At 43.7% G+C, this 27,012-nt stretch overlaps 2 long non-coding RNA genes across 5 annotated transcripts in view; both read right to left on the reverse strand.

The window, feature by feature from the left end:
- Positions 1 to 27,012, reverse strand: part of LOC147349486 (uncharacterized) — a 133,860-nt gene that overhangs the window by 93,452 nt on the left and 13,396 nt on the right. The gene's annotated exons all lie outside the window — the stretch shown is intronic.
- The window catches only part of LOC147349489 (uncharacterized), a 49,378-nt gene that overhangs the window by 13,733 nt on the left and 8,633 nt on the right, over positions 1 to 27,012 (reverse strand). The window contains exons 1-2 of one of the 3 annotated variants that reach the window (XR_015149861.1): positions 16,240 to 16,459; positions 14,816 to 14,881 (exon numbers count right to left, since the gene is read on the reverse strand). The exons of 1 other annotated variant lie outside the window; for it this stretch is intronic. This is a non-coding gene — a long non-coding RNA (uncharacterized LOC147349489). Of the gene's footprint in view, positions 1 to 14,815; positions 14,882 to 16,239; positions 16,460 to 27,012 lie in introns of those variants that run through there. One more of the 3 variants, XR_015149860.1, reaches the window with a different exon arrangement.

Here is a 27,012-nt window from a genome sequence, read left to right on the forward strand (position 1 = left end):
TGGACCTGACATTCCAGGTTCCTATGCAATATTGCTCTTTACAGCATTGGACCTTGCTTCTATCACCAGTCACATCCACAACTGGGTATTGTTTTTGCTTTGCCTCCATCCCTTCATTCTTTCTGGACTTATTTCTCCACTGATCTCCGGTAGCATACTGGGGACCTACCGACCTGGGGAGTTCTTTCAGTATCCTACCAATTTGCCTTTTCATACTGTTCATGGGGTTCTAAAGGCAAGAATATGGAAGTGGTTTGCCATCTCCAGTGGACCACATTCGGTCAGACCTCTCCACCATGACCTGTCTGTCTTGGGTGGCCCCACATGGCATGGCTTAGTTTCACTGAGTTAGACAAGGCTGTGGTCCGTGTGATCAGACTGGCTAGTTTTCTGTGATTATGGTTTCAGTGTGTCTGCCCTCTGCTGCCCTCTTGCAACACGTACCCTCTTACTTGGGTTTCTCTTATCTTGGACGTGGGTATCTCCTCATGGCTGCTCCTTACCTTGGACAAGGTTGCCCCTCCTGACCTTGAACGTGGAATAGCTCTTCTTGGCCCTCCTGCAGCCGCAGAGCCGCCACTCCTTGGATGTGGGGTTGCTCCTCTCCGCCGCCGCCCGTGACCTCGGACGCGGGCTAGCTCATCTTGGCCGCCGCCCCTGACCTCAGACGTGGGCTAGCTCCTCTTGGTCGCTCCTGTGCCGTTGCAGCCTGGCACTCTCAGTTGCCTTGGGCGTGGGGTAGCTCCTCTCGGCCGCGCTCTTGCGTGGTCCGTCGTAGCTGCCACGCTTCAGAATCCAGACACAAAAGGCCCATGCACTTGACAGGAGGTTCAGGACCACCACCAGGAAGGGAGCTGGTTATTTCCTCCTTGGCGTCTCAAGTCTTCCTTAGCACAAGTCGTGCCCTTCTGGTGCTGGGGGGCTGCTGTGCCTCGAGCATCACATCACAGTCAGAAGGGAGTGGGAGGAAGAGGGCAGGCCCACCAGCAGAGCTGCACTTTGTTCCCAGGAGCCTGAAGGTGCTGTGTGACTACTACTGGCTGGGGTTGGTCAGGCAGCTACAGCTTGGGGTCATGTGGTGAGCACAGCATGGCTGGCTCTGGCCCTCTTAGGCTGGACCCCCCTTGCCTGCTCTTAATCAGCCTGCTGCCCTCTCAGGTTCCAGGGTAAGCCTGCAGGCTGGGCTAGGGCCCTGGTGAACCTGCAGAATCAGTTCTGACAATGCCCTGCCCTGGCCTGTGCTCTCCCAGGACTAGGGTCTCTCTTGGGGCAGAGAGGGCATCAGGGCTGTAGATGGAGAGGGTGACAGGGCAGCCAGCAAAAAATGTTTGACTGTTGTTTTTGTTAGCTTGCTTCTGACATTTGAGATGGTAAGTGTACAAGGAAAGGTTACAGAGTGAAAATAGCAGCCCGTCAACACGGCTAGTCCCAGATGTGGTTCTGGCATCACTCTTCTGTGTCCCACATCAGAAAGTTTTCCAGCACACAGCCCCTCCACACCTCAGGTTCGTTCTCTGTGACATGGGGACTCTGAGAGCTGCACAGAGCTTGTGATGGTGATGAGGTGAGCAAATCCTTGTAATGGAGTGGAAACAGCTGCAGATTCAAACCAGGAAGCTAGAGCTGACTCACTCTCCTATTCACAGCTGCTACTTACCGCTCACCTCACCCACCAACAGCCTCACTGTCTGTACTGGGCTACTCAGCTGCTGGTGTGTGGAGAAGTTCATTTATTTAATTGTCCCTTGTGGGGGAAGTATGCTTGTTTTTGGTCCTGTCCCTGTGTTGTTCAGTCGCTCAGTCATGTCTGACTCTTTGCAACCCCATGGACAGCAGTATGCCAGGCTTCCCTATCCTTCACCATCTCCTAGAGTATGCTCAAACTCATGTCCATTGAGTCTGTGATGCCATCCAACCATCTCGTCATGCCATCCCCTTCTCTTCCTGCCCTCTGTCTTTCCCAGCATCATGGTCTCATCTAACGAGCCAGCTCTTCACATAATGTGGCCAAAGTACTGGAGCTTCAGCTTCAGCATCAGTTCTTCCAATGAATATTCAGGACTGATTTCCTTTAGGATTGACTCGTTTGATCTCCTTGCAGTCCAAGGGACTCTCAAGAGTCTTCTCCAGCACCACAGTTCAAAAGCACCAATTCTTTGGGGCTCAGCCTTCTTTATGGTCCAACTTTCACATCTATACATGACTACTGGAAAAACCATAGTTTTGACCATATGGATAGTTGTTGGCAAAGTAATGTCTCTAGTTTTTAATATGCTGTCTAGGTTGGTCATAGCTTTTCTTCCAAGAAGCAAGCATCTTTTAATTTCATGGCTGTAGTCACTATCTGTGGTGATTTTGGAGCCCAAGAAAATAAGACTTTATCACATCAGGAGGCAGACCAGCTCTGCTCACTGTTTACACTGTTTCTCCATCTATTTGCCATGAAGTGATGGAACTGGATGCCATGATATTAAAGTTTCTTTGAATGTTGAGTTTCAAGCCAGCTTTTTCACTCTTGTCTTTCACTTTCATTGGGAGTCTTTTTAGTTCCTCTACGATTTCTGTCATAAGGGAGGTGTCATCTGCATATCTGAGGTTACTGACATTTCTCCCTGCAATCTTGATTCCAGCTTGTGCTTCATCCAGCCCAGCATTTCACATGATGTACTACTCTGCATATAAGTTAAATAAGCAGGGTGACAATATACAGCCTTGATGCACTCCTTTCGCAATTTGGAACCAGTCCATTGCTCCATGTCTGGTTCTAACTATTGCGTCTTGACCTGCATACAGTTTTCTCAGGAGGCAGGTAAGATGGTCTGGTATTCCCATCTCTTTTAACAATTTTTCAGTTTGTTGTGATCCACACTCAAAGGCTTTAGCGTAGTCAATGAAGCAAAGGTAGATGTTCATCTGAAATTTTCTTGCTTTTTCTATGATCCAAGGGCTGTTGGCAATTTGATCTCTGGTTCACCTGCCTTTTCTAAATCCAGCTTGAACATCTGGGACTTCTCAGTTCACCTACTGTTGTTGAAGCCTAGCTTGGAGAATTTTGAGTATAACTTTGCTAGCATGTGAAATGAGTGCACTTATGAGATAGTTTGAACATTCTTTGCCATTAGAATGAAAACTCACCTTTTCCAGTCCAGTGGCCCTTTGCCAAAACAGGTGTGTGTCTCCATGGGGTCACCTCCTAAAAACATAAGCCCTGCCAAAGCTCACTGCATTTAAGTCTCAAATACACACTTCTTGGTTACCTCCAAAGCAGTTGTAACCAACTCACAAACTTTGTTGAGAGGTATCCTTCCCCACCTCAGAGAGTCCTGATCTTTAAGGCTCAAACTGACCAGGCTAACTATCTAATCATTTGAACATGTAGTTTAAGGAGAAGAAAAAGGACCCCATGAAAGGTTGTTGTTGAATCACGCGAATACACCGGGATTCTTGGCCCCCGGAGGAGAAGAATTCAATCCGGGGCCAGAGACGAGGCTTGATCGCTCGGAGCTTTTGTGTAATGAAGTTTTATTAAAGTATAAAGGAGATAGAGAAAGCTTCTGACATAGGCATCAGAAGGGGGTAGAAAGAGTACCCCTCTGCTAGTCTTTAGCTGGATGTTATATAGTCACTAGCAGTCTGTTAATGAAAGAAAGGAATATCTTAAAATTCAGAATGGCACCAGGCCCCTCACCCATAAGATGCATTTTGGGATAAATGGTTTATCCTGGGCCATAAAATGATTAACTTGAATCTTGAAGAAGGGCAGACCACCATACAAATAGTTTCATTTACATAGATTAGGGGAACAATATCCATACTGGTTTGTCAAGTAGGTTCTGGGCCAAGAGGCGAACCGACTTGGAGACAGAGTTTGGGGTAAAGGCATAGTACATTAGCATAGCTTAAGACAAACATTTCCATAAGAAAAAGGCATTGGTTATCTCTAGACTCGAGAATAGCTAACTTCAGGCGAAACCGGGTGTCATTATGGCAACACAATATTTTAAGAGAAACCTCCCTTTAAATTTGTATAGAGAAGGAAAAAATATTGCTAGTTTGTTTCCTCCTGCCGCTTAAGAGAGATAAAAATGTCTGACACTTGCAGGCTATTTCCTCTATTTGGAGACCCCTGGCCTTCCTGCCTGTTACCCTCTCACCCACACGCTGAGCAACACAATCGGTGAGGCAACATCATACGGACTGCAAGCACGGAATGTCCTTATTTTTATCTATCTGTTACATAAAATCTGTTCCGAGCGCATATCACGTGATATTTTAATACAATGACGGGATTCACGCCTGTGTGCTCAGCCTTGTCTCCTCCATCATTTCTGCAGAGCCCAAACCCTATGCTGTCAGTGTGCGGTGTTCCTGCACCTTGGGGATCGAGGGCCAGAGCAGGGGGGTGGGGGGCGGTAAAGGTGACCACAAGGCTGTTATGTCACACTGCCCTCTCAAACCAGGCAGGGGTCAGTCCTGCCTGGGTACCTCCACATGGCCTGTTGGGGCTTCTACCAAATGCTGACCATCCAGGGAAGCAAAACAAACTGCACTGGTTCCAAGGATACCAGGGGCAGTCAGGATCTCCCTGCGCTGCCAGCGGCCCTGCCCCAATCTTTCCCCCACCGCCCCCATCCCCTCCTGCGGCCCTCCCTATCCAGTCCTGCCCAGCACTCCACCCCCACATCCCCGAACCCCGCCCCTGCGCCCCACCCCAACTCTGCGGGGCCACTCCACTTCCGCCAGGGACAAGCCTCCGGCCCCAGTTCTGCTCACTGATTGCTCAGCTATCCACCCCTACCCTCACCAAGAAGCACCCTGGGTGAGCACTTTCCTCTCTGCCTTGGGATTGGCCATGGATCGTGGGAGGTATCAGGGCAGGGCTTCCCAGGGAAGTTGGGTGGGGAGGGTAACATGTGGTGTGACCTCTGGTCTCCTCACTAGTTCCCAGGCTGGCCAGGCTTGAGCTCTGGGGCTCTCCGGCGGCTGCGGACACTCCAGCAATGCCTGGGCTCCCCAGAGGTGGGCAACAAACCTGACCTCTCCTGCACCTGAGGCTAAGATCCGAGGTGGCCCGCAGATCAGAGGACAGAGCTGGGTTCGGGGAGAAGAACCCTCTGTGGCCACCCAGGCACTGAGGACATGGTGCTGGGGGGTGCTCTGGGTGTAGAGACCCCTCTGGGGCTGGGAAGAGGTGGAGAGATCAGCGTTGTGTAGGCAGTGTGTTACGCAACTCCACTTCCACCCCCAGCCCCCTACCCACCCTGGTGGGGCCTGTTTACTCCAAGGCGCTGCCTCCTACCAGGGGATGTGGACACAAGAAGGACCCCTAGGCACACATCCCTGTCCCTCTGGTGGCCCAGAGCAGAGGCATGGAGCCGGGCAGCAAGCCACTGACCACACATGTGCTGGACACTGCCTCAGGGCGGCCAGCCCAGGGCCTGTGCCTCTGTCTGTCCAGGCTCCAAGACGGTGGCCAGCAGTGGACCGAGCTGAAGAAAAAGTAGTAAGGTGGTCTGGGGCCAGGCTCGAGTCCAGAACACCCCCCACACAACCCCTGCAAGGGGCCCTGCATCGGGCCAGCAGGTGGCAGGGCAGGGCTGACCTGGCTGGATGGTCCCCCTGCAGACTCTGGGAGCCTCTGTTTCAGCAGATTGAGCAGTTCTGATTGGGCCACAGCCGAGCTGGCAGAGCTCACAACCTGAGTGCCCACTGCAGTGGGACAGGGGTCCATCTCTCCCTGTCCTGTGGCCACTTGAGGCCTGAGGAGGAATCAGAAGGGCTGGTCGTCACCATGACTGGCAGGTGACCTGTTCTGGGTAGCTCTCAAGCACTGGACGTTTGTTAGGTTCTCACTGCATCTGGTGTGCAGACCCTACAAGCACCCCTTTCACATATGAGGAGACAGAGGGTGAGGCAGGAGGCCCCTGCCCCTGCTGGACCCCAAAGGCTCAGGGCCTGAGGCTATGGAGCCCTTCACGAAAAGGGGCTTCCAGGTTACAGCTAAGCTTGGAGGAACACATGGAGCCCGGGGGAGGGGGGTTCACACAGAGCCACTCCCAGCCCCCAAACTGTGCTGGTAAATGCTGCCGATGCTCATTAGAGCATGGACACTTGAGAGCATGGTTGTAGTGAGCAGAGGCCCTCAGAGCCTCCAGCACCGCAGCTGCAAACAGCCCGCCATGTGGATGGCAGCCTGGGCACAGTTACTGACCCAGAAAGCCAATGCAATGTAGTAAACAGTAAGTACACATTACAAGGGCTTCCCAGGTGGCACTACCAGTAAAGAACCCGCCTGCCAATGCAGGAGACTTAAAAGAGACATGGCTTTGATCCCTGGGTTGGTAAGATCCCATGAAGGAGAGAATGGCAACCAACACCAGTATTCTTGCCTGGAGAATCCCATGCACAGAGGAGCCTGGTGGGCTACAGTCCACTGGGTCACAGAGAGTTGGTTACGACTGAAGCAACTCAGCACGCACACATACGTTATAAAACAGTATGGCTAATACAACCCAGTTTTTTAAGTTTGCAAGTAAGCACACTTACACATAGAGAAAATGTGAAAAGTCCTTGTGCCAGCTATGAAGTGATTACTGCCCATGGGGGACGGGAAGGTTCTCTCCCTTCTCTTCTCTGGAATTCCCTCAGGACAGTGAGGCGACATAGCCTGAGGTCCTGGATGCTGCCCTGCTGCAGAGGTGTTCAGGCCCTGCTCACCCAGGTCCGAGTCAGGCCACGCCCGGTCCGTGTGCCCTGGGAGACCCAGGCTGGGGAGCCCTCTGCAGTGACCCCTCCTCTCCACAGCTGCAGAGACCCGGATGGGCTGTGCATCCCATCCCACAGACCTGGGCTCCTGCTGCCAGGCCAGATGAAGGTGGGCACTGACAAGCTGTCCTTCGACATCAAGGGCTACTGGTAGAAGAAGGACCAGAAGAGCATCTATCCGTACATGGAGGTGAGGGCCAGAAGGGTAGAGGCCTGAGATGCACTGTGACCCGCAGGCTGGTCTTGCCCCACCCCCACAACCGAGCTCCTGGCCTTGACCACACCACGCCCATGCCACTCCATCCTGCTATCAGGCTGACTCAGCCCCTCCAGACAGAGGTTCACCCAAGCACCTCTAGCTCTCTGTCCCCATCACCTGACCTGTTCAGGATGGTTCTAACCCTTGGGAACCACAGGCCCAGGGGACCCTCAGACCAAATGCTTCCTTTGGGGAGGCCCCAGCCCCACCCACAGTCCCCCAGTTGACTCTGGGGCTCCTCTCCCCCCAACTCCAGCCCTGGATTACGGGGTCCAAGGCAGCACTGGGCCAGGCTGCTTGCTCTCCCAGTGCCCCTTCTGCCCGCAGGTTGCTTTCACTGTCACAAACAAGAGCCACAAGTTCCACATGCCACTGCTGCTGAGCCCGTCTTATACCACATACTGAGGGAGCTAACAGCTGACCGGTAGCCAGCCTGTGAGCATGGACACAGTGCCACGGCAGACCGAGCAGCCCCCGAGCGGCAGGGCTGGCAAGTTCCTCCTGGGCACCAGGGTTACACTTTCCCTGGGACATTCCGGCCTCATGTCACAGGGGCAGGTGTATAAAGCAGGTGGTGATGGCCATTCACAGACACATAGAGAAAATGTGTCTGGAAGATAACCAGGGACTTCCCTACTGTCCAGGATAACTTTGGCCTGAGTCTAAGGTCATCATCAGGTGCTACCCAACCACTTCACATGAGGGACCTCAGTGTCCCTGAGTCATGACTGGGAAGGCTGAAGAGGGGGTGAACTCAGCGTTCCTGGTTCCATCAGGCATTTCTCACTCAGGCCCACCATCCCTGCCTTCCTGGGGACCACCCTCCCCACCATGTCTGTCACTATCTATTCCCTTCCTTCTTCTGAGAAAAGCTAAGGTCTGGACCACAGCACTGGCATGACCAGTGTAGGCAGCTCTCTGTCCCCCGTCTCTGGAAAGTCGATGTTTTTCAAAGGGTACAATATCACAAGGTGGTGGTAAGGGTTTGAAGAGCAGAGCATGTTATACGCTGAGAGCCTGGCCTGACTCAGGATGAAAGCCCAGAAGGACCCCTTGTTCTCAGCACCATCAAGACAAGATACTGGGAGCTGAGAGGGAAGGGCAAGAAAGGGCCAGGCTCCAGGAGAACTCAGGGGCTGGGCCCCAGCTCTCCTCCTTCTCTGGGGTTCAGACTCCCTGACAATCACGTGTATATTATGGAAGTTCCCCCGAGAGCTGCACACACCAATGCATGGCCCTAATTTTGTGTGCATACGTATCAGGGTGGTCAGAGCACCCAGGGAGGGCCCAATGGGCAGGAAAGGCCAGGGGATTTGGTCACCACGGAGCACAGCACCCATGATGGCACTGCCTTCACGTGGGGCTTCAAGTTCAGTTCAGTACAGATGCTCAGTCATGTTCAACTCTTTGAGACCCCATAAACAGCAGCATGCCATGCCTCCCTGTCCATCACCAACTTTCAGAGTTCACCCAAACTCATGTCCATTGAGTCGGTGATGCCATCCAACCATCTCATCCTCTGTCGTCCCCTTCTCCTCCTGCCCTCAATCTTTCCCAGCATTAGGGTCTTTTCAAATGAGTCAGCTCTTCACATCAGGTGGCCAAAGTATTGGAGTTTCAGCTTCAACATCAGTCCTTTCAATGAACACCCACGACTGATCTCCTTTAGGATGGACTGGTTCGATCTCCTTGCAGTCCAAGAGACTCTCAAGAGTCTTCTCCAACACCACAGTTCAAAAGCATCAATTCTTTGGCGCTGAGCTTTCTTTATAGTCCAACTCTCACATCCATACATGACCACTGGAAAAATCATAGCCTTGACTAGACTTGTTGACAAAGTAGTGTCTCTGGTTTTTAATATGCTGTCTAGGTTGGTCATAACTTTCCTTTCAAGGAGTAAGCGTCTTGTAATTTCATGGTTGCAATCACCATCTGCAGTGATTTTGGAGCCCCCAAAAATAAAGTCAGCCACTGTTTCCTGTCATGGAATGTTTAACAGGAGGATTCCTACATGCTGTTTCTCACAAGTCCTTTGTTTCTTTTTAAGCAGAACAGCATGCCACTCCCAGGAACTGGGGTCATTGTGTGAGACAGGCTTGAATCTCCTTTAGTAAACATTCTCTTTACAACCAAACTGCTTAGTCTCAATCCCCTTTCTTGAGATATGGACTGCCTCCTGACCTTGTGACCATCATCATCCCTTGTTCTCTTGGGAACAGTTACTGTACGTTTGGTTTTCTGATCTTTATCAACGAAAGAAACTACAGCCTATATATACTCACAAAAAAATCATTAAAGCACCTTTGCTCCATCAGAGCTTGGGTCCCCATGTCTGTCTTTCTTTCTTTCTCTCTCTTTGGCTGATTCCTTGGAGCGTAGAGACCTGCCTCGCTCACTCTCCTGCCCGGGCTTCAAAGACGCTCTCAAGAAGGCCCCCTGTGCCTTTGTGAGAGACGCAAGTTCTGTGTCAAGGACGTTATTGGTTTTCTGCATAAACCAGGGAGTATCAGCCTCTTTCTCTCACTTTCTCATCGTCACTTCCGGACCGCCAGATCCCAGTCCATTAAAGGACCCCAACAAGTGGCGCCTGAACAGGGACACTGGTGTACAGGCATTTCAGTCAGAGGGACTCAGGACCTATTGAGGTCAGGACCTATTGAGGTCGGTAAGTACTAAGACACGGGTTATACAGCTGGAAAGCCCCATCATTTCTCTACTTTATTTCACCATTTGTTTAAAGCTCAGGGACTTTTGGTTTCGTGCCAATGAACAGCGGCTTACTTTCAAACACTGGTTAAATGTAATCCTTGGTTCCCTGATAAATTCAGTTTTGATTTAGAAATTTGGCACCAGGTCAAAGAAAATGTTGAACAAGGCACCAAGCAAGGAAAAAATATTCTAATTGATTTCTGGCCATTTCAAGGTATATTCCAACCCTCCTAATATTCGACAACAGACAGAACACCTATCGCATGAATATGAATTAGATGATAAAACTTTACAAAAGGCCCAATTAGAACAACATAAAATATTTCAAAATTTTCCTACTAGCCCTGCCCCGGCTGCTCCAATTGTTCCTCCTCTGCCAGCAGGCATGAATCCAGAAGTCTCTCCTTTGTTAGGACTTAATGATTCTGACAACGACTCTCCTTAGGCGTTTTTTGACACTAAAACTGGTAATGCTCTTACAGACAATTATGGTAAGTCCTTGATACAGACTCATATTTGCAAAAAATCAGCACTTATTCACTCTCCTCCACAGCAGAGGCTCTCTGAATTATTGGCTTTGCAATCACAAGTTTCTGACGCTGATGGTTTTTCCGTCTTTCCAGTTTTCAGAAATTCTGACACTCAAGGGCACATAATACCTCAATATGATGGTATTAATCTTTTTCACATGCAACAAATGAAAAAGGCTATAATTATGTATGGCCCACATTCTCCTTTTACTAGAGAGCTTCTAAATGTTGCGGCATCTTCTATTGGAAACTTTATTCCCTATGATTGGCAAACTTTAATAAAAGCTCTCCTTAAACTGGGAGAATATCTTCAATGGACAATGTGGTTTCCTGATATAGCCAGAGATCATGCTAACAAGAATGCTTGAGCTGGCACTCCCCAAAACCAGACTACTTATGAAATGTTAACTGGCTCCTGACAATTTGATACCACAGAAACTCAAATACAATGCCCTCCTTTGTTGCATCAACAATTAAAAACAGTGGCCCTTAGAGCTTGGGATCGAATTACTCCTCAAGGAGCGCCTACAGGTAGTTACACCAAAATATTACAAGGACCTAATGAAAGTTATACTAATTTGTTAGCTATATTAGAAACTGCTATTTCCCATACTGTAATCAGAGAAGAAACCAAGAAACAGCTAGAGAAATTACTTGCTTGTGAGAATGCAAATCAGGAATACCAAAGAGCTATCGCTGCAATTCGTGAGACTGGGACTATTACTGATTATTTGAAGGCTTCTCACAATCTAGGGTCAGAAACTCAAAAGATGAAAATACTAGCTGAAACAATGGCTTTAAAAAGGAAAATAAAGGATGCTTTACATGTGGAGATAAAAACCATTTAAAAAGGGACTGCCCGAAGAAGGCTAATAAAAAAACCTCCAAGAATTTGCCCTCACTGCCGTAGAGGAATGCATTGGGCCAAAGACTGTAAATCTAAATTTGATATTGAAGGAAAACCAATTCCAGGGAACTCCAAACAGGGGACCCCCCCCAAGTCCCCTACAACAAAAACCAGGGGTAAATTCTATCTTTTCCCTCAAACCCTCAACATCTGGCAGTGTTGCCTTCAATATACCAGTCCTAAATGATTTTTTCCTTTACCCTCAAGCAGTCCCTTCTAGAATATCTACCAGACTCTTTGGACCCCTGCCCCCACAAACCTTCAGTCTTTTATTTGGCCAATCTAGTTTGGCTTCTAAAGGATTTACTGTTCATCCTGGAATAACTGATTTAAATTATAAAGAAGAGATTCAAATTATGATGTCATCTCAGATTCTATGGCAATTCAAAAAGAGGGACAAAATTGCTCTATTACTTCTTTTGCCTTATATTTCTATTAACTCCTCTAATAATGTACGGACAGATGGGTTCGGCAGTACAGATCAAAAACAATCCTTATGGACATCATTGGTATCTGAATATGCCCAACCAAATATAAATATCAAAATTAATAATAAAAGATTTTCTGGTCTCCTCAACACTGGATCTACTATTACTATTATTTCCAAACACTTATGGCCCAAATCCTGGCCTATACAAAAGGTCTCTTGCCAAATTGTGGGAATTTCTCAAACCAAAGTACAAGAAATTTATCAAAATGTTTTGATCTACCCATATGAAAGACCAAAAGGCCAACCTACAACATTAAGACCTTATGTGATAAATGCACCCCTGAATCTAATAGAAAGAGACTTACTTATGCAATGGCAAACTCAGATATACATTCCACATTTTTCCTAGGGACCACTGTTCATTTGACAAACAAAGCAATTTTTAAAATAACTGAGAAGAATGACGAGCCTATTTGGACAGATCAATTGCCCCTTACGAAAGAAAAATTACAAGCTACTAAAGAACTTATAGACACATAATTACAATTGAAACATATTGAGGAATCTTGCTGTTCTCGGAACTCTCTTACTTTTGTTATAAAAAAGAAATCTAACAAATGGTGTCTCTTAACATACCTTAGAAAAGTTAATGCATCTATGAAACCTATGGACACATTATAACCAGGGATCCCATCACTTACTACTATTCCTCAAAATTAGCACATTATTCTTACTGATTTACAAGATTGCTTTTTTAATATACCTCTACAGGAGACAGGGATCAAGACCATCCCCGTGGAAAAGAAATGCAAAAAAGCAAAATGGCTGTCTGGGGAGGCCTTACAAATAGCTGTGAAAAGAAGAGAAGCAAAAAGCAAAGGAGAAAAGGAAAGATATAAGCATCTGAAAGCAGAGTTCCAAAGAATAGCAAGAAGAGATAAGAAAGCCTTCTTCAGCGATCAATGCAAAGAAATAGAGGAAAACAACAGAATGGGAAAGACTAGAGATCTCTTCAAGAAAATTAGAGATACCAAGGGAACATTTCATGCAAAGATGGGCTCGATAAAGGACAGAAATGGTATGGACCTAACAGAAGCAGAAGATATTAAGAAGAAGTGGCAAGAATACACAGAAGAACTGTACAAAAAAGATCTTCACAACCCAGATAATCATGATGGTATGATCACTGACCTAGAGCCAGACATCCTGGAATGTGAAGTCAAGTGGGCCTTAGAAAGCATCACTACGAACAAAGCTAGTGGAGGTGATGGAATTCCAGTTGAGCTATTTCAAATCCTGGAAGATGATGCTGTGAAAGTGCTGCACTCAATATGCCAGCAAATGTGGAAACTCAGCAGTGGCCACAGGACTGGAAAAGGTCAGTTTTCATTCCAATCCCAAAGAAAGGCAATGCCAAAGAATGCTCAAACTACCGCACAATTGCACTCATCTCACATGCTAGTAAAGTAATGCTCAAAATTCTCCAAACCAGGCTTCAGCAATATGTGAACCGTGAACTTCCACGTGTTCAAGCTGGTTTTAGAAAAGGCAGAGGAACCAGAGATCAAATTGCCAACATCGGCTGGATCATGGAAAAAGCAAGAGAGTTCCAGAAAAACATCTATTTCTGCTTTATTGACTATGCCAAAGCTTTTGACTGTGTGGATCACAATCAACTGTGGAAAACTCTGAAAGAGATGGGAATACCAGACCACCTGACCTACCTCTTGAGAAATCTGTATGCAGGTCAGGAAGCAACAGTTAGAACTGGACATGGAACAACAGACTGGTTCCAAATAGTAAAAGGAGTACGTCAAGGCTGTATATTGTCACCCTGCTTATTTAACTTATATGCAGAGTACATCATGAGAAACGCTGGACTGGAAGAAGCACAAGCTGGAATCAAGATCTCCGGGAGAAATATCAATCACCTCAGATATGCAGATGACACCACCCTTATGGCAGAAAGTGAAGAGGAACTAAAAAGCCTCTTGATGAAAGCGAAAGTGGAGAGTGAAAAAGTTGGCTTAAAGCTCAACATTCAGAAAACTAAGATCATGGCATCTGGTCCCATCACTTCATGGGAAATAGATGGGGAAGCAGTGGAAACAGTGTCAGACTTCATTTTTTTGGGCTCCAAAATCACTGCAGATGGTGACTGCAGCCATGAAATTAAAAGACGCTTACTCCTTGGAAGGAAAGTTATGACCAACCTAGATAGCATATTCAAAAGCAGAGACATTACTTTGCCAACAGAGGTTCGTCTAGTCAAGGCTATGGTTTTTCCTGTGGTCATGTATGGATGTGAGAGTTGGACTGTGAAGAAGGCTGAGCACTGAAGAATTGATGCTTTTGAACTGTGGTGTTGGAGAAGACTGTTGAGAGTCCCTTGGACTGCAAGGAGATCCAACCAGTCCATTCTGAAGGAGATCAGCCCTGGCATTTCTTTGGAAGGAATGATGCTAAAGCTGAAACTCCAGTACTCTGGCCACCTCATGAGAAGAGGTGACTCATTAGAAAAGACTCTGATGCTGGGAGGGATTGGGGCAGAAGGAGAAGGGGACGACAGAGGATGAGATGGCTGGACGGCATCACTGACTCAATGGACGTGAGTTTGGGTGAACTCTGGGAATTGGTGATGGACAGGGAGGCCTGGCGTGCTGTGATTCATGGGGTGGCAAGGTGGCAAAGAGTCAGACACGACTGAGCGACTGAACTGAACTACATCCTTTAGACTGGGAAAGATTCACTTTCTGTCTCCCTTATCCTAATCATATCGGGACTCATAAGAGATTTCAATAGACTATGTTACCTCAAGATATGCTTAAGAATCCTAATATTTGTCAAAATTTTATAGCCAAGGCTTTACTTCCTATGTGACAGCAATTCCCTCATGCATATATCATTAATAATATACTGTAACTACAAAAAGGAGAAATGATATTTTTGACACTGAATGGCCATGATATTCTTTAGACTCCAGAGAATACTGATTAAAATAAAATCTTTTTTGAAATTGCAAAACCAGTTCTTTTTACACGTGCAGTTAGGAAAAGGTTAACTTCTTTTTTTTAAAATTTATTTATTTTAATTAGAGGTTAAGTCCTTTACAATACTGTATAGGTAAGGTTAACTTCTAAAATACTTTTTTGGAGCTCCAATTCTGCCTGGCAAACAAAAACAGACCTAAGAAAAAACCTAAAGTTAACTCTTACCATGCATGTCCTTGGGATACACAGCCCACTCTATCTAGGACTCCAGCCATAAATGAATTGGTGGAACTAAAAAAAAATTAAAACATTAAAAATTAAAAAATAAAACAAAAAGATATTTTAAATTTCAAGAGGAAAACTATGCCTATCTATCTAAAATTATCTATGTCTCAATATATGTCTTTGTTTTTGAATAATGTGAAGTTAATGAGCCCTATTTAAATTCACTTGTTTGCTAATCTAATTAAGACATGTCTTAAGTCATCAACATTATATAATAGTTTTATTATGCCTAGGTTTAAGGTAAACTAAATTTGTCAACAAAAGGTTAACTTCATATATATATATATATATATAAATATATATAAATAAGATGAAAACTTTTAGATAAACTCTATTTTAAGTAATTATATTTTTAATAAAATAATCTATTATTATAATCTAAAATAATCTCTTAGGATTGGGGTAACTTAAGTTTCTGGAGTTATACTAAACTAAATAATAAAAGTTTATTAAATAGGTCATTTCCAAATGAAATAAGATTTTAAAACATTAATCACTGAATGTTAACTTCCTCTTACAAAAAATTTTTCTTATAGAAAAACTAAAGAGATTTTAAACTATTAATAAATATATATATATTTATATTAAAATAAATATATTATATAACGTGATATAATAAAGATATTCACCAATCTATAAAATACTAACATACAAGACACTTCATAGTTGCTAAAGAAAAAATATATGCTTTTGATAAAAAGATATAAGAAATGGCAAATAAAATGATGAATACAAAAATATAAAAAAGAGTTTATCACAAATGAAAGAAAATCTTATGACAAATGGATATAACTCACTGCCCTGAACTTTCTTCCTCTTCCTTCTTACATGTCTCAATCAATACAAATTCTTTTATATGGACCACACCTCTCCAAGGTAAAACTACACAATATGTGATAACCCACCTATTAGCTTACTTTACAATAATGAGAATACCTAATTCTATAAAAACAGACATTGGTCCTACCTATATTTCTAAGCAAATTCAAACAATTTTTACATTCATTCTCTATTAAACAGAATACAGACATTCCTTATAATCCACAAACACAAGACAAAATTAAACAAACACATTACACACTGTAACTACAAATAGAAAATTAAATAAAGAAAAATACACAGGAACACTTTTATCTTCCTTATCCAGAACAGACTTTACTAGATTCTGGCGCAATATATTTTTTAAGCCTATAACTACTGTTAATATAGCTTTATTTCTATTTCCAGTCTATAAGATTCTTAAAACAAAAGAACACCAACTTCAATGTCTGTTTCACAATACAAAACAAAAACAACATAAAAAGGACACCATTTGCCAAATAAGTTATTTATTCCTAAGGGTATCAAAAGTGCAAAATATTCACCTTCTTTTTAGGTCTGTCTTGAAAGTATAATCATCTTCCTTGACACACTGAACAAAGAGATTCAACAACTGCCAGGCTGCATTTCTTTTCCAAGGACAAGGTCAAATATATTTGGATATGAGCAACATTTCATTTATCAAGTTGTTCTGCATCATCTTTTCAATAATTTCACTTAAGAAAAAATATTTGAATGTTTGCTCCTAATCCTTTGCCCCAAATAACACAAACCATTTAAAACACAGATCCCATTTCTTTTTATATCAGAAAAAATATATATGCTAAATGAGAAAGAAATCAACCCATTATTTCAAAACCACAGCCAAATTTTCATGGTTAATTCATGATGACAACAAGACTATAGTACCTCATGTACTTAAGGCAAACTTACTTACTTACTGACATGTTGCTTGGTTGGAACTGATAACATTAGACAGACTATGCCACCAATACCTGGGCCTAATGCAAAAATATTTTTTAAATGGGTACATATATCTACAAAGGCTTGCTTTAAGCCACTGACTGTCCCATCTGTTAAACATGAGGCATAAACTCTAAAAACCAGAAAAACCTACCTCTAACAACATCAATGTTGTCAATTCCAAAATACCCAAAGACCAAGAAGTTAACTTAAAACCAAAATTGGGTCTATTTGATTTACATATACGAAAAGGAAGAACAATAGCATTGGCTGAACAAGATGACAACTCATACCTTTGACAGAGAAATAAACAAATTCATGGAAACAACATTCAAGAAGAAAGGTTTAAGTAGTCAAGAGTCAAGGTCTATTTAAAATAAAAGCTTCTCAATGTCCTCTTGGGGGACATTATCTACCAATCCCCAAACAGATCTCTATATGATTATTTTTGGACTTAAATATTTCCTAGGAATGTTTTCATCATTATCACTTTCCTTTCTTTCTATAACTATTGTTAATATAGATTTGTTTTAATTTTTTTTTTTTTACTTACCGCAAGAAGATATTTTGACAAAAGCAGAAAAACATTTTGAAACACTAAAGGACACCTCCCTTCCTTTGCCCATTTGATATCAAGACGGGTTAACTAATCTATGGAAATCTAAGAAACTAATCTTACAGGGAAAGGGATATGCTTCTATTTCTCCAGATGGATCCAACGAACTCATATGACTTCCTCTTCAGAAGATTCAACCTAAGGGGGCCCCCAACATTCAGACTAGAGATGATACAACAAAAACTTCAGGAAGAAGGAATTCTGATACAAGCCATGTCAACTTTAAAAATTTCCAAAAAACACCACACTCGACGTCACCAACCTTATGATCTCCCTACTTGGGGACAGATAAATACCCTTACTAATCAAGCTGCAAATCTGATTTCTCAAAAGGGAATGTCTTGGAATCCTGAAAATATTTTTCTTTGCTATGCTTGCTTTGCATGCTTTTGCTTCCCCTGCTCAGGCTGACTTGATTGATCACACTTAACGGGCTTATATACCTAACCCCCCTTTTTTTACTGTAGGTTATAAAATGGACAGATATAAGACCAATCATATCCACTAATGACTCACACATATGCCCCCTCCTTGGAACTTGGAGGGGCCCTCTCATCCTGAAGAAGAAGAAAAACTAATTAATCTCTCTAGGTTATGAAGTCCTTTCTTTGTATATAGGCCCAACAGAATTATGCATAAATGTTAGCCGACAAACTTGGGCTTCCGCCCTGCCTCTAAAAGAGGACTTTTGGACACTGCTTGAATTATTTACTACTCTTTCTTTGTCCATGAACCATGTTTATACTACTAAAACTTTAGGGAAAGAGTTAAGGCAAGAACAAAGAACACTATGCAAAGGGTTTACTAACAAGAACTTTAAATATATTCCTGTTCATTGGGACAAATATCAGGCCAAATCAGGAAAATTAATGTTTATGGCTAATCATACAATTGTTGATTGGGGACCCCATGGTATATGGTTATCTAATTGCTCAGATGATATTAACAACACTATATATGATTATATTATTTAAATAACATAGAAGGTTACTAATACTACAATGAAGCATTACCATGACAGAGGACTTCTTGGATGGCTTGACAGTGGAGTGGCCCCCACCTCGTCCTTGAGTCGTTCTTGATAGACAGACTGGGCCTGAGCAATGGGACATCTGGAAACTTGCTACAAGCATCGAGGAACTTGGGACTTGGACTGGACATTTCACAGGGGCTAATCATAGCCATAGCAATTATTTCTTTTGCTATAATCAATCATATTTTCTACAAGCCTGTGTTCCACTTCCTTTTGTTGTAGCTATAGGAAACTTAGAATTCAATAAGACTTTATGTTCTGTAACTTGCATAAATTGTAAACTATATACTTAACTCCTCTATTTCCTTGAGAAATGACTCCCTTTTGATTCTTCGATTTCAACATCATCTATGGTTACCAATAAATCTCCAACAGCCCTACGAAGAAGGTCCCATGGCTGGTCTTGCTTCCCAGTTACTTACTAAATTGCTCCGACGATCTAAACGATTCATTGGATGGCTGATTTTTGGCATTTTGAGATTAATAGCTATTTGCACCACTGCTGCTGTCACTGGTGTTGCTTTACAAACCTCAATTCAAACACGTAATTTTATTAAAAATTGGACTAAACATGCCCATGTTAGGGGAAGCACACTGATTGAAACCGCCCACAGGCACCAGAGTAACCATCTGCGTGAGTTGTTTTATGACAGGAGATCCTGATAAGGAATACGGAACTAATAAGCCACCACCAATCGGAAGAGTTTGGGAAAGGTCTAAAGGAGACACTGCATGTCCGTCCACTTCCCAGAATCCCTCTTGCTAGCATACATCTTGGCTGAGCGATGAGTGCACCACCAGGAAAGACTCTGAATTAGAATGATTGGCCAAAGACCCGGAAACTAATCCCATCACCATAAAACCCGACACTGTGAGCCACCCAGCAGAGCAGTTCTCCTGGGTTCCCTTACCCTACTGCTCTCCACCTGGGTGCCCTTTCCCAATAAAATCTCTTGCTTTGTCAGCACACGTGTCTCCTCGGACAATTCATTTCCGAGGGTTAGACAAGAGCCCAGTTTCGGGCCCTGGAAGGGGTCCTCCTTCCTGCAACAAATGGCGACAACACCCATACTATGTGGGCCACTCAATCTCAGATAGATGAGGATATTCAAGAGGAAATACAGGAACTAAAAACAGCCATCAAATGGGTTGGAGATCAATTAACAGATGTACAAAAACAGGCAATGTTAAAATGTGACTGGAATTCTACTCTATTTTGTGTTATTCCTGTTCATTTCAACAATAATGCCTACAACTGGGAACAAATCAAATTTCATTTACAAAACATACATGATAATGTCTCTCTGAATGTACAATTATTACAAATAGAAATATTTGAAACCTTTTCTAATAATCTGCCCGCTTCCACTAATTTGAAAACTTTAGCTGAACAACTAGCTAATTATTATCTAGGCTAGACCCACGTGGATGGTTTCAAAGCATTACTCACAACATTGGGTCTAGAACTGTAATTTTAATGACTGTCTTGATAATTATTATTTCTCATCTACCGTTGCCTTCATGCAAAAGATTGTTAAAACTAAACAAACTCTAATGGTCAGAGCTCTTTTTACAAATATTATAAATAAATAAGGGGGAATTGTCAGGGAATGTTTAAAAGGAGGATTCCTGTGTGCTGTTTCTCACAAATCCTTTGTTTCTTTTTAAGCGGAACAGCATTCTGCTCCCAGGAACTGGGGTCATTGTGTGAGACAGGCTTGAATCTCCTTTAGTAAACATTCTCTTTTTGACAAAACTGCTTAGTCTCAATCCCCCTTCTTGAGATATGGATTGTCTCCTGACCTTGTCACCATGATCATCCCTTGTTCCCTTGGTAACGGTTACTGTATATTTGGTTTTCTGATTTTTATCATCGACGGAAGATTCTTGTACTACAGCCTATATATACTCACAGAACAATCATTAAAGTACCTTTGCTCCATCAGAGCTTGGGTCCCCGTGTCTTTCTTTCTTTCTTTCTCTCTCTCTCTCTCTTCAGCTGATTTCTCGGAGCGCAGAGACCCGTCTTGCTCACTCTCCTGCCCGGGCTTCTAAGACTCTCTCGAGAAGGCGCCCTGTGCCTTCACCCCCACTAGAGAGGGCACCCGGTGCCTTAGTGAGAAACTCAAGTCCTGTGTCAAGGACTTTACTGATTTTCTGCATAAACCAGGGAGTATCAGCCTCTTTCTCTCTTTAACTTTCTTATCATCGCCTCCGGATGTCCAGGTCCCGGTCCATTAAAGGACACCAAGAGTTTCCCCATCTATTTCCCATGAAGTGATGGGACCGGATGCCATGATCTTCATTTTCTGAATGTTGAGCTTTAAACCATCTTTTTCACTCTCTTCCACTTTCATCAAGAGGCTTTTTAGTTCTTCTTCACTTTCTGCCATAAGGGTGGTGTCATCTGCATATCTGAGGTTATTGATATTTCTCCCAGCAATCTTGATTCCAGCTTGTGCATCTTCCAGCCCAGCATTTCTCATTATGTACTCTGCATGTAAATTAAATAAGCAGGGTGACAATATACAGCCTTGACCAACTCCTTGTCCTATTTCCATCCAAGCACCCTCAGCAGGGTGCTGTAGCCAGGTAGTTATTAGTCCAGTGAGGGCTGTGTATGTGATGCTTTAGGGGGACAAAGTAGTGAGAAAGAAGCCCTTAGGTGTCTTTTGTTAAATTATATATATACATATATATATATACACACACACATATATATACGTTTGATAGAAGCATAGTTGACACAGTATTTCATGTGCACAGCAACTGGACTCAGGTATATGTATACACACAAATTATTTTTGAAATTAATTTCCAGTAGAGGTTATTATAAGATATTGACTATAGTTCCCTGTGATATACAGTAGACCTTTGTTGCTTGTTGCCTATTTTTTTTTTAAATTAGAAATGTAGCATTCTGTTCCTACTAAGTCAAACAAGTAGAATCAAACATCAAAAAAATTTTAGTAGGGCAAAGATTCGTAAGTTTTCTAAAATTTATACATTCTACATATTTATATATATATATATATATATATACACACACACACACACACACGCACACATATACATATATGCATAGAGAAGCTTCTCTACTACACAGGATGAGGGCTAAGAAAGAACATCCAGAGGAAAGGAGAGATGTAGAAATTGGAGAACATCAACTAACTGACATGGGGGCTCTGAACATGAAATAGAAAAAGTGAAACAAACTAGGTATAAGTAAAAGGTCATCATAGAGTTCAGCTGTTTTAAAACATTTCTGCTCAATAGAAACCTATCAGGATCTCTGGCCCAAAAGAGAAAAACCTGGGCATATGTATTTTTCAAAAAATTCCAAGATAATTCTGATATGCCTGTGGATTTCAAACGCAATTAGAGGTTTTTCTTTCAAAAGGTTTTTCTATTCCACAGTAGTTTTGGTGATATAGAGTCCTACTGTTTTCCTGCTGACCAATCCAAGACCTTCAGTGTTTGCTCAGGCACATTCCACTCCAATTAACAGCCCAGGAAGCCTAATTTGCCTTAGGCTCTGGTTGGCCCCCGCACCCCCCTCCCCGCCCCCACCATTCAGAGGTATGCATGAAAAAGTGCTGCTGCCTTGTGGACATTTCCTGTAACTACAACTTGACCACAAACCCTCAATGGCAACTCAAACTCACAAAACTTGGGGTTATGTGATTGACAGCTGCCCTCAGGAAATGCTCTGGGGCTGGTATTGCAGAAATAAATTCCAAACACAACCTTCTTTTAGGAAGCCAACTGCCACCGGTCAATTTACCTCACACCCCTTAAGGAAAAACCACACCCAAACCTCCACCACAAGACAAGATGCTTAGCATCCCTAATTGCTGCAGAAATGCCGAACAGAACGACAATGGGAAATCAAATCCATCAGTCACAATGTTCATCCTGACAGGTCTACAAAGAATACACACAGGTGAGAACCTAGAGGAAAAAAGATTCCCCTACACTGTCCATGAAGGAAAAAACTGGCAACGGTCAGTACAATGGACATTCTCTCAAACCCTGAAACAAACTCTAAAGAGGGGATAATCCTAGGATTTGGAATTCCCACACCTGGGCCTATCTCCTAAGAAAACCACAGATCAAAAGGAACCTGCACCCCGACCAAGACTGCCATTCAGTTCAGTTCAGATAAGTCGCTCAGTCATACCCGACTCTTTGCGATCCCATGGATTACAGCACACCAGGCTTCCCTGTCCATCACCAATTCCCGGAGCTTGCTCAGACTCATGTCCATTGAGTTGGTGATGCCATCCTACCATCTCATCCTCTGTCATTCCCTTCTCCTCCTTTCCCAGCATCAGGGCCTTTTCTAATGAGTCAGTTCTTCGCATCAGGTGGCCAAAGTATTGGAGCTTCAGCATCAGTACTTCCAATGAATATTGAGGACTGATGTCCTTTAAGATTGACTGGTTTGATCTCCTTGTAGACCAAAGGACTCTCAAGAGTCTTCTCCACCACCACAGTTCAAAAGCATCAAGCCTTCAGGACTCAGCTTTCTTTATGGTCCAACTCTCACATCCATACATGACTACTAGAAAAACCACAGTCTTGACTATATGGATCTTTGTTGGCAAAGTAGTCTCTGCTTTTTAATATGCTGTCTAGGTTTGTTGTAGCTTTTCTTCCAATGAGCCAGTGTTTTTAATTTCATGGCTGCAGTCACCATCTACAGTGATTTTGGAGCCCAAGAAAATAAACTCTCTCACTGTTTCCATTGTTTCCCCATCTATTTGCCGTGAAGTGATGGGATGCCTTTTCATACTGTTCATAGGGTTCTCAAGGCAAGAATAATGAAATGGTTTGCCATTCCCTTCTCCACTGGACCACATTTTTTCAGAACTCTCCACCATGACCTGTCTGTCTGGGGTGGCCCTACACGGGGCTCATAGTTTCACTGAGTTAGACAAGGCTGTGGTCCATGTGATTACATTGGTTAGTTTTCTGTGATTGTGGTTTTCAGTCTCTCTGCCCTCTGATGGAGAAGGATAAGAGGCTTATAGAAGCTTCCTGATGGGAGAGACTGACTAAGGGGGAAACTGAGTCTTGTTCTGATGGGCTGGGCCATACTCAGTAAATCTTTAATCCAATTTTCTCTTGAAAGGCAGGGCTGTGTTCCCTCCCTGTTACTTGACTTGAGGCCAGACTGTGGTGGAGGTAATGAAGATAATGGCGACCCTCTTCAAAAGATCTCAGTGCCCCCAACCCTGCAGCAGGACTATAAAGAAAGCTGAGCATGGAAGAATTGATGCTTCTGAACTGTGGTGTTGGAGAAGACTATTGAGAGTCCCTTGGACTGCAAGGAGATCCGATCATTCCATCCTAAAGGAAATCAGTCCTGAATATTCATTGGAAGGACTGAAGCTGAAACTCCAATACTTTGGCCACCTGACTCATATGAAAAGACCCTGATACTGGGAAAGATTGAAGGCAGGAGGAGAAGGGGACGACAGAGGATGAGATGGTTGGATGGCATCACCGACTCAATGGACATGAGTTTAAGTAAACTCCAGGAGTTGGTGATGGACAGGGAGGCCTGGTGTGCTGCAGTCCATGGAGTTGCAAAGAGTTGGACATGACTGAGCAACTGAACTGAACTGATGGGATACCATGATCTTAGTTTTTTTAATGTTGAGTTTTAAGCCTGCTTTTTCACTCTCCTCTTTCCTTCATCAAGAGGCTCTTTAGTTCCTCTTTACTTTCTTCCATAAGGATAGTGTCATCTGCATATCTGAGGTTATTGATATTTATCCCTGCAATCTTGATTCCAGCTTGTGCTTCTTCCAGCCCGGCATTTTGCATGATATACTCTGCATATATCTTAAATAAACAGAGTGACAATCACAGCCTTGACCCAGTCCTTTCCCAATTTGGAATCAGTCCATTGTCCATGTCTGGTTCTAACTACTGCTTTTTGACCTGCATACAGATTTCTCAAGAGGCAGGTCAGGTGGTCTGGTATGCCCATCTCTTTCAGAATTTTCCATAGTTTGTCGTGATCCACACAGTCAAAGGCTTTGGCATAGTCAATAAAACAGAAATAGATGTTTTTTGGAACTCTCTTGCTTTTTCTATGATCCAATGGATGTTGGCAATTTGATCTCTGGTTCCTCTGCCTTTTCTAAATCCAGCTTCAACATCTGGAAGTTCTAAGCTCATGTACTGTTGAAGCCTGGCTTGGAGAATTTTGAGCATTACTTTGCTAGTGTGTGAGACGAGGGCAATTGTGTGGTAGTTTGAGCATTCTTTGGCATATTCTTTCTTTGGGATTAGAATGAAAACTGATCTTTTCCAGTCCTATGGCCACTGCTGAGTTTTCCACATTTGCTGGCATATTGAGTGCAGCACTTTCACAGCATCATCTTTTAGAACTTGAAATAGCTCAGCTGGAATTCCATCACCTCCACTAGCTTTGTTCTTAGTGATGCTTCCTAAGGCATACTTGACTTTGCACTTCAGGATGTCTGGCTCTAGGTGAGTGCTCACACCATTGTGGTTATCTGGGTCATAAGATCATTTTTGTATAGTTCTTCTGTGTATTCTTGTCACCTCTTCTTAATATCTTCTGCTTCTGTTAGGTCCATACCATTTCTGTCCTTTATTGTGCCCATCTTTGCATGAAATGTTCCCTTGGTATCTCGAATTTTCTTGAAGAGATCTCTAGTCTTGCCCATTCTATTGATTTCCTCTATTTCTTCGCACTGATCACTTAGGAAGGCTTTCGAATCTCTCCTTGCTATTTTTTGGGACTCTGCATTCAAATGGGTATATCTTTCCTTTTCTCCATTGCCTTTTGCTTCTCTTCTTTTCTCAGTTATTTGTAAGGTCTCCTCAGACAACCAGTTTGCCTTTTTGCATTTCTTTTTCTTGGGGATGCTTTTGATCACTGCCTCCTATACAAGTCACGAACCTCTATCCATAGTTCTTCAAGCACTCAATCAGATCTAATCCCCTGAATCTATTTGGCAATTCCACTGTATAATCATAAGGGATTTGATTTAGGTCATACTTGAATGGTTTAGTGGTTTTCCCTACTTTCTTCAATTTAAGTCTGAATCTGGCAATAAGCAGTTCCATGATCTGAGCAGCTCTTGGTCTTGTTTTTGCTGACTGTAATAGGGCTTCTCAAATGCAAATAGTATAATCAATCTGATTTCGGTATCAACCATCTGGTGATGTCCATGTGCAGTGTGTAGAGTCATCTCTTGTGTTGTTGGAAGAGGGTGTTTGCTATGACTAGTGCATTCTCTTGGCTAAACTCTGTTATCCTTTTCCCTGCTTCATTTTGTACTCCAAGGCCAAACATGCCTGTTATTCCAGGTATCTCCTGACTTCCTATTTTTGCATTCCAGTTCCCTATAATGAAAAGGCACCCCACTCCAGTACTCTTGCCTGGAAAATCCCATGGATGGAGGACCCTGGTGGGCCGCAGTCCATGGGGTCGCTAGGAGTCGGACACGATTGAGCGACTCCACTTTCACTTTTCACTTTCATGCATTGGAGAAGGAAATGGCAACCCACTCCAGTGTTCTTGCCTGGAGAATCCCAGGGACGGGGAAGCCTGGTGGGCTGCCATCTATAGGGCTGCACAGAGTTGGACACGACTGAAACGACTTAGCAGTAGCAGCATAATGAAAAGGACATCTCTTATTGGTGTTAGTTCTAGAAGGTCTTATAGGTCACCACAGAACTGTTCAGCTTCTTCAGCATTAGCAGTTGGGGCATAGACTTGGATTACTGTGATATTGAATGGTTTGCTTTGGAACCGAACAGGGATCATTCTGTCATTTTCGATAGCACACCCAAGTACTGTATTTCAGACTCTCTTGTTCACTGTGAGGGCTACTCCATTTCTTCTAAGGGATTCTTGCCCACAGTAGTAGATATAATGGTCATGTGAATTAAGTTTGCCCATTCCGGTCCATTTTAGTTCACTGATTCCTAAAATGTTGATGTTCACTCTTGCCATCTCCTGTTTGACCACTTCCAGTTTACTGACTCATGGACCTAACATTCCAGGTTCCTATGCAACACTGTTCTTTACGGCATCGGACTTTACTTGCATCACCAGTCACATACACAACTCAGTTGTTTTTGCTTTGGCTCTGTCTCTTCATTCTTTCTAGAGTTATTTCTCCACTCTTCTCCAGTAGCATATTGGGCATCTACTGATCTGGGGAGTTCATCTTTCAGTGTCATAACTTTTTGCCTGTTCATAGGGTTCTCAATGCAAGAATACTGAGGTGGTTTGCCATCCCCGTCTCCAGTGGACCACATTTTGTCAGAACTCTCCACTGTGACCTGTCCGTCTTGGGTGGCCCTACACGGCATGGCTCATAGTTGCATTGAGTTAGACAAGGCTATGATCCATGTGATCAGATTGGTTAGTTTTCTGTGATTGTGGTTTTCATTCTGTCTGCCCTTGATGGATAAGGATACGAGGCTTGTGGAAGTTTCCTGATGGGAGGCACTGGCTGTAGGGGAATCTGGGTTTTGTTCCGACTGGCAGGTCATGCTCAGTGAAATTTGTATCTATTTTCTGTTGATAGACAGGGGTTGTGTTACCTCCTTTTGTTTGGTGTCAGGGTAAACTACATAGGGGTGATGGCACTGATGGCAACTTCCTTCAAAAGGACGTATGCCAGCACTGCTGTATTCTGTGCCCCTGACCCTGCA

The sequence above is a fragment of the Bos grunniens genome, chromosome 21 (genome assembly GCF_055505025.1).
Source record: "Bos grunniens cultivar Pamir isolate PY7600 chromosome 21, Bosgru_T2T1.0, whole genome shotgun sequence".
NCBI classification, from domain to species: domain Eukaryota; kingdom Metazoa; phylum Chordata; class Mammalia; order Artiodactyla; family Bovidae; genus Bos; species Bos grunniens.